This window comes from Brassica napus, chromosome C4, assembly GCF_020379485.1.
Source record: "Brassica napus cultivar Da-Ae chromosome C4, Da-Ae, whole genome shotgun sequence".
NCBI classification, from domain to species: domain Eukaryota; kingdom Viridiplantae; phylum Streptophyta; class Magnoliopsida; order Brassicales; family Brassicaceae; genus Brassica; species Brassica napus.
The window spans coordinates 27,512,193-27,520,213 of record NC_063447.1 but is presented as its reverse complement, the minus strand read 5'-3'; the positions used below and the strand labels follow the sequence as shown (position 1 = coordinate 27,520,213).

General features: G+C 39.4%; 1 pseudogene; it reads right to left on the bottom strand.

Annotated features, from left to right (window-relative positions):
• Nucleotides 1-5,874: 5,874 nt before the first annotated feature.
• Nucleotides 5,875-6,861, bottom strand: LOC106393148 (annotated as a pseudogene).
• Between the last annotated feature and the right edge of the window lie 1,160 nt (nt 6,862-8,021).

The window sequence follows — 8,021 nt, the reverse complement described above, 5'->3', positions numbered from 1 at the left end:
AAAGGTCCATCGTGAATCTCACCTATGAAGACAGAAATAAGGCCCATCTCATATTCATTTTTGATTTTTATTTTTTTTCTGTTTATTTTTTTTTTCTATTTTTTATAGCGAATAACTATTTTATTACTCAAACTAGAAACTATTTTATTACTCAAACTAGAAGTGGCCTGGATAACCAGACTTGACGTTATAAAATAAAATATTTAAAAATATACAATTCCGCGCGTTTTAATTTTTCTTGCTAACCAATTTAAAGGATTTACACATGTCCTTTAACAAATGCAAATATAAATAAAATGAATACAAATTTTGAAAACTTCTATTATTAATTATCATGTATTCATAAAAAAGTTTGTTGTTTTACTGTAAACACACAATTAATATTAAAAAAATTAAATATGAGTTAATATATTGTAAGAGGCAGAGGATCATGATCCGAAGTGATGTCAGTCCACTAAGACATGTATAGAGTAAGTGAGAAGCATATTTCGATTTTGAAATATACAAGCATCTATATTGTGAATACAATATAATAAGGAATGTATTTATGTAATTAGATATTCATATCATTTTTAAATTATAACAAAAATGTTAAATCCCGCGTTTCCTAATAAAATATTATTTTTAATTAATTGATCTCTTGTCCTTTGTAGTTTCACTAATAAACGATTTATTTTATCTTAATAGTTAATATTAAATTCAATTTTTTTATTAATGTAAATAAACTCCATTTTTTTTTGTGAATTCCACATTCGTCGTTTTTGACTTCTTTATAAATCTTCATCAATCACCACATATTACATAGATAGACACTATTAGATATGATGAAGAAGAAGAAGATGTGAGACAAAACAGAGTTGAAAGAGAACTATGTAGTTATGAAAACCGAAGTGCCTGTGGAGCTGCACCGAACAGATCATCAAGAGTGGACATACACATCAAGAGTCAATATCTATTGGAGAAACCTCAACAGCTTTAGGCTAAGACCTAACAATAAGCATGAATGAGAGACTAATTAAAAGCAACAGAAAATGTGTTTCTCTAGATAAAGAGTAGTAGAGATATCACAGAATATTTCATTAACTATAATCTTTCCTCCATATTATTCTCATTAATTGTAATTATACGTGATTGCCTTGCACGTCACTTCTCCTTCATGTATATATGTAACTCGTTCCTTGTCAATAATACATCATCTCTTCAATACAATTCTATATGGTATCAGAGCATACGATCTAAACCTTTTTTTTTTCAGCTACTTTTCTTACCATCATCTCCTCTTTTCTCTAACTCATCTCTCACCAACAATGACTGCGCCAAACAACTCTTCTGACACCATCGTCACAACTCAAGGTTCTCTTCTCAACATCAACACATCAAACATCACCAAGCTCAGTGCCTCCAACTACCTAATGTGGGGTCGCCAAGTTCATGCCCTCCTTGACGGGTATGATTTAGCCTCTTTGGTTGATGGCTCGAAACCTATTCTCCCAGAGGTCATCACTGTCGATGGACAGGACACTCCAAACCCAGAATATGTGTTCAACAAACGTCAAGACAAGCTCATCTACAGTGCACTTCTAGACGCCATATCTCAATCCATTCAGCCTTTGCTCTCCAAAGCTAACACCTCTGCTGAGATCTGGACCACTCTCGCCTCCACCTATGCAAAACCGAGTCGTGGTCACATCAAACAGATCCACAATCAACTGAAAAACTGGAAGAAAGGCACGAAATCAATCTCAGAATACCTTCAGGGTGTCTCAACCAGAGTAGACGAACTAGCCTTGCTTGGTAAAGTGTTTGATCTTGAAGATCAGATTGAGTTTGCTCTTGATGGACTCCCGGAGGAATACAAGCAAATCTCCGACCAGATTGAAAGTCGTGATAACCCACCAACTTTCAACGAGCTCCATGAAAAGCTCTTGAATCATGAAGCTAGACTTCTCTCAGTTCAGACCTCACTTCCCTATCCGGTCACAGCTAATGTAGCAACCAACAACTACCGTCCCCCTCAGAAACACAACAATCGCAATCAGCAGTGGCAACAATACCAGCAGCACAACCCAACTGGCAACAGAGCCCTGCGTCCGTACCTTGGCAAGTGTCAACTTTGTGGTGTTCAGGGCCACAGCGCACGCCGATGCAACCAGCTGTCTCAGCAGGCAGGTCTCCTCTCCACGCCAAAAACATGGCAACCTAGAGCTAACTTTGTAGCTCAATCACCACACCCATGGCTGCTAGATTCAGGAGCTACTCATCAGATAGCTTCTGATCTCGCAAATCTCTCTCTGCATCAGCCATATACTGGTGGTGATGAAGTCGTTGTTGACAATGGTGCTGCTCTTCCGATAACACAAACCGGTTCTACTCTCTTACACTCCTCCACTCGTCCTTTGCATCTAAACAATATTCTTTATGTCCCTGCAATACATAAGAATCTGATATCAGTCTATAAGCTATGCAATGCTAATCAAGTGTCGGTACCATTTTTTCGTTCATGTTTTCAGGTGAGGGATCTCAGAACGGGGGTCCCGTTACTCCAAGGCAATACCAAGAATGAGCTTTATGAGTGGCCCTCTTCCTTACCAATCGCCTCTACCTTCCACACAGCAACCACAAACCTCAAAACCACTATCACTGATTGGCATTCAAGACTAGGCCACCCAGCTTTTCCTATTCTAAAAACTATTTTATCTAAGTTTTCTTTACTTTTCTCAAATTCATTGTCGCAATCCTTTTTCTGCAGTGACTGCTCTATCAATAAAACTCATAAACTCTCCTTTTCAGAAAGTTCTATACACTCAAACCGTCACCTCCAATATCTATTCTCAGATGTTTGGACCTCTCCTATCCTATCAACTGATAATTTCAAGTATTTTTTAATCATTGTTGATCATTTTTCCAGATATATCTGGTTCTACCCTCTTAAACTAAAATCTCAAGTCAGAGAAACCTTTATTCGCTTCACTGCTCTTATAGAAAACAAACTTCAAACAAAGATTGGTACCTTTTTTCTGACAACGGAGGTGAATTCCTAGCTCTCCGAGACTTCCTCGCCTCCAAGGGTATCACCCATCTCACATCCCCTCCTCACACTCCCGAGCATAACGGCCTTGCTGAGAGACGAAACTGACATATTGTCGAAACCGGTCTCACACTCCTCACCAAATCCAATCTCCCAAACACCTACTGGTCATATGCCTTCTCCACTGCTGTGTACCTCATCAACAGAATGCCAACCCCTGTGCTCTCCAATCAATCGCCCTATCAAGTCCTTTTTCAAACATCACCAAATTACTCCAAACTAAAAATATTTGGTTGTCTTTGCTTCCCTTGGCTAAGACCTTATACCTCCCACAAACTAGATCCCCGATCTATTCCTTGCATATTTCTTGGATACTCTCTCACCCAAAGCGCCTACATATTTCTTGATCCAAACACAAATCGTGTTTATGTATCCCGCCATGTCATCTTCGACGAATCAACCTTTCCCAATCCTGTCCGTTGCCCTAGCTCCCCTGAAACCACCGCTGAACACGCTCCACTCTTCAGCCCATCAACCACTCAAATACCTTTCGAAACCCCACCACTCACACAAGCTCATCTGGCACCCTTAGGAGACGCGGCACCTTCGGCCTCTGATTCAGCACCTGATAACCATGCGAGTAACTCTCCCTCACCGGCAACTCATCAGCAACAACCTGGAGCTCTTTCTCCTCTACACGTCTCTGACAATAACGATGACTCTGGTATGTTGGACTCAGAAAACTCAAATGGCCAGTCCACTGCTTCTGAAAATTCAAGCCCAAACTCGCTGGCCCAACAAACAAGCTCAACTCAAGACTCGGCCCAACAGTCATCAGGCCCATCATCAACAGGGTCACAGCGCATCTCACAGCCACAGCCAGAGCCGTCTTCCTCGTCGACGTCTTCTGATTCGATTCAACCCAAAAATCGACATCAGATGAAGACACGAGCTAAGAACAACATCAGGAAACCAAATCAGAAGTATGGTCTTGCAGCTCTCCTACTGTCTGGTGGTGAATCAGAACCAAGAACAATTACACAGGCGCTCAAAGACAATAAATGGCGTAGCTCTGCTTCTGCTGAGTTCGATGCTCAAGTTCGGAACCACACTTGGGATCTCGTGCCTCCGTCCCCTGGTCTCAATGTGATTGACTGCAGATGGCTCTTTCGGATCAAATACCTACCTGATGGCACCATCGATAAATGCAAGTCACGTCTCGTCTCCAAAGGCTATAACCAACAAGAAGGTATCGATTACTTCGAAACATTTAGTCCGGTTATTAAATTTACCACGATCCGTACGGTGTTGAATGTAGCTACTAGCCGCAACTGGTGTCTAAGACAAATCGACATCAACAACGCATTTCTTCAAGGAAACCTAACCGAGGAAGTCTATATGCGCCAGCATCCAGGCTTTGTCGATCCAGACAAACCACATCACATCTGCCGTTTGAACAAAGCCATATACGGCCTCAAACAAGCTCCGAGAGCATGGTACGTTGAACTCAAGACTTTTCTTCTTCAGCTTGGTTTCCAAAATTCTGTTGCAGATACAGCTCTCTTTGTGTTACAACAAGGAGACACGCTTACCTACTTACTCGTCTATGTCGACGACATAATTGTCACCGGCAACAATCAACACTTGGTCGAAAGGATACTCAAGGCTTTGGCATCACGGTTTTCTCTAAAAGACATGGGAGAACTTTCGTATTTCTTAGGCATTAAGGTCATCAAAACTTCTCAGGGCCTGCATCTCAGTCAAAGAAAATATATCTTGGATTTGCTTCACAAGATGGATATGCAAGATGCAAAACCAGCTCCAACACCAATGGCTGCTGATCCGAAGCTCACACTTGCTGGAGAAAAACACAGCAACATGACCGAGTACAGGACACTAGTAGGCAGTCTCCAATATCCTTCTTTCACTCGTCCAGACATTGCCTACGCCGTCAACAAGCTCTCTCAGTTTATGCATTCCCCTACTACAGATCATTGGCAGGCAGCAAAAAGGGTACTTAGGTATCTCTCAGGCACATCCACATTCGGTCTCTTCTATAGTAACTCGAATCCTCTCTCTCTACATGCTTTCTCTGATGCTGATTGGGCAGGAGACACTGATGACTACGTCTCCACTAATGCATACATTGTCTACCTTGGCAAGCACGCTATCTCATGGTCAGCAAGAAAGCAGCAGGGTGTTGCTCGCTCTTCGACTGAAGCTGAGTACAGATCAGTTGCTAACACAGCCTCTGAGCTCAACTAGATTAGTCACCTCCTCTCTGAGCTCTGTATCACACAACAGAAGCCTCCAACTATTTACTGCGACAACACTGGAACTACATATCTATGTGCTAATCCGATTTTTCACTTTCGAATGAAGCACCTAGCACTAGACTATCACTTCATCCGCAACCAAGTTCAAGCTGGCAACCTCAGGGTATCACATGTCTCAACTCATGACCAGCTTGCTGATAGCTTAACCAAGCCCCTTAGTCGCCAGCGCTACCTGATGCAACGTGACAAGATCGGCATCTCCAAGGGTCCTTGATCTTGCGGGAGGATATTAGAGATATCACAGAATATTTCATTACCTATAATCTCTCCTCCATATTATTCTCATTAATTGTAATTATACGTGATTGCCTTGCACGTCACTTCTCCTTCATGTATATATGTAACTCGTTCCTTATCAATAATACATCATCTCTTCAATACAATTCTATAAAGAGTACGTGATTTTTCTTAAAAGGTAATTGGCATTGAAGTTAACAAATTATTAAGGTACATTAAAACGGGATGTAGTCTTATTATTCTGCATCAAAGGAAACGCATGGCCATAAAACTCTAGAATTTCAAACCAGAACCTTGCAATTTTTCTTGGATGATCATGTCTATCTTCTTCTCCATTTCAGGGGTAAGATAATTCATGGAGTCACCGACTTCCCCTTTATTTCCGTAATCCATGTGATTCACGTCGTTTCTTTTTCCGGTTTTCTTAACTTCCAAACTCCTCAGATTACCCAGAGAGCAAAGCTCCAAGACCTCGTCCACAAGTCCACTCTCTTCTTCTTGCTTACTAAAATGACAACCCAAGAATTCCGCAAGCCTCTTGATCTGGTCACGAGGCTCTGATTTCATTTCCTCATACCTCATGAAAAGGACATGTTTGGGGTCTTCCAAGCTTCTTAGCCAGTAGCTTAAGAGGTGCTCCCAGAAAGGTCCATAATAGATTGTTCCGTTGCAGAAAGATTCGAACTGTGACTGGAGATCACTTCTGGTTGGTTCTGTTTTAAGAATAGCATTGCCAAAAAGCCACCACGAGACCAACGTGTCCTTCACATTTCTATACACATACACAATCTTTCATGGAGATTGCTTGAGGGTTTTGTGCATCGCGTGCAGTGGCATGTGAGTCGAGAACAGCCTCAGAGTTGCTGAGAACTTGTCTAGGTGAGGACTTGAGCTTTCGTGGTAAACATCCATCTCCAAGCATGGTACAATACCATGAGGATTATCATATTGTAGAGGATGATGAGGATCAGAAGTAGAACGGTTCTTTGATTTCTCAAGGAGGGCGACAGTGAGGGCCTTGAGCCAAGTTGCGCCTGATTTCGGGTAAGAAGCAAGGATTATATCCGTGTCCTGTGGATGAAAACCACTCTGGAAATTAAGTACGCCTTGAAGGGTGTTGTAAGAGTACCAACATCCTTGATACTTGCAAAGCTTCAGCCCTCCAGTATCTTTGTGTGAAGGAAGCGAAGAGATCAACTTATTGGTTTCTTCGCTTATATTGTCGTCTCTTAAGATGGATGGAAGCTCCTTGGAATCCATTTCTTTTGATGGTGGTTCTTGACTTGTTCTTAAGAAAAGATGTGTTTAAGCTTCATATGAAATCGTAATAGATATAAGCGAAGATGCCCAAAGAAAAAGAACAAATTTTAAATTTCATGCTTACAAAATATTTACATAGTAGAATATCATTATCTGTGAAAAAGGAAAATATTTAAATATGGATGGGTTAGTTATTGTATAATACTAGTTAAAACTAGGTAATAACCTGCACCGTGCGCAGGATGAGGTGATTATTTGAAACTATATATTATAAATTTGTTAAAATTATACATTACATATGGATATATTAAAAGAAAAGTTATTTTTCTTAAACACACCACAATTCTTCCATTGTTTTTTACCATCAATTATATCAAATATACGATTGATAGTAGATGAAATTTGAGCTTACCGCTCCAATATTTTTTTTTCCTAATTTGATATATCTAAAAAAAATAAAATACAGATTTGAGCTAATGAAAAAAGGCTGAAACATTTGCATGATACCGTACGTAATGGACATGAGTTAGACATGTTTAAGGCAAACATTTACTAATTATTATCCCTAAATTAGAGGTAAATTAGACATATATAATTTTCTCAAATCAAACTCGATTCAAATATAGGGGCCACATATGTATAAAACAGTAAATCGCTGTAATAAATCGATGGCTATAATTAAAAAATTTGCATATCTATCTACTTTTAATTCACCCATTGACATAGCAAAATAATACATGGAAAGAAAAATTAATAAGATAATTCTTTTTGACATTAGCTTGGACACCACAAACACGAGAGTCAATCATTCCGAAAATATTTGATTGACTCAAATTTCATTAATCTTTTGAATTGGAGCATTCAATATTTGACACCAAGATTTAATCCATTAAGAAAATATAGCTTAGTCAAGATCCAATGACATCGTTTTTTTCCGATTCATTCAAATTTATCATGGATTATATATTTTATTTTCCAGTAATATCTTCATATTGTATCTAATTATTTATAATCAGAATAAAATACGATTATATTGTTGACGTGATCGAGTATACACAGCTATTATGCTAACATATTACTAATAATATATTACTAATAATACCTAATTAATATACAACAACACAGAGACAAACCGCACAACATTCTACTTGTTTTTGGTT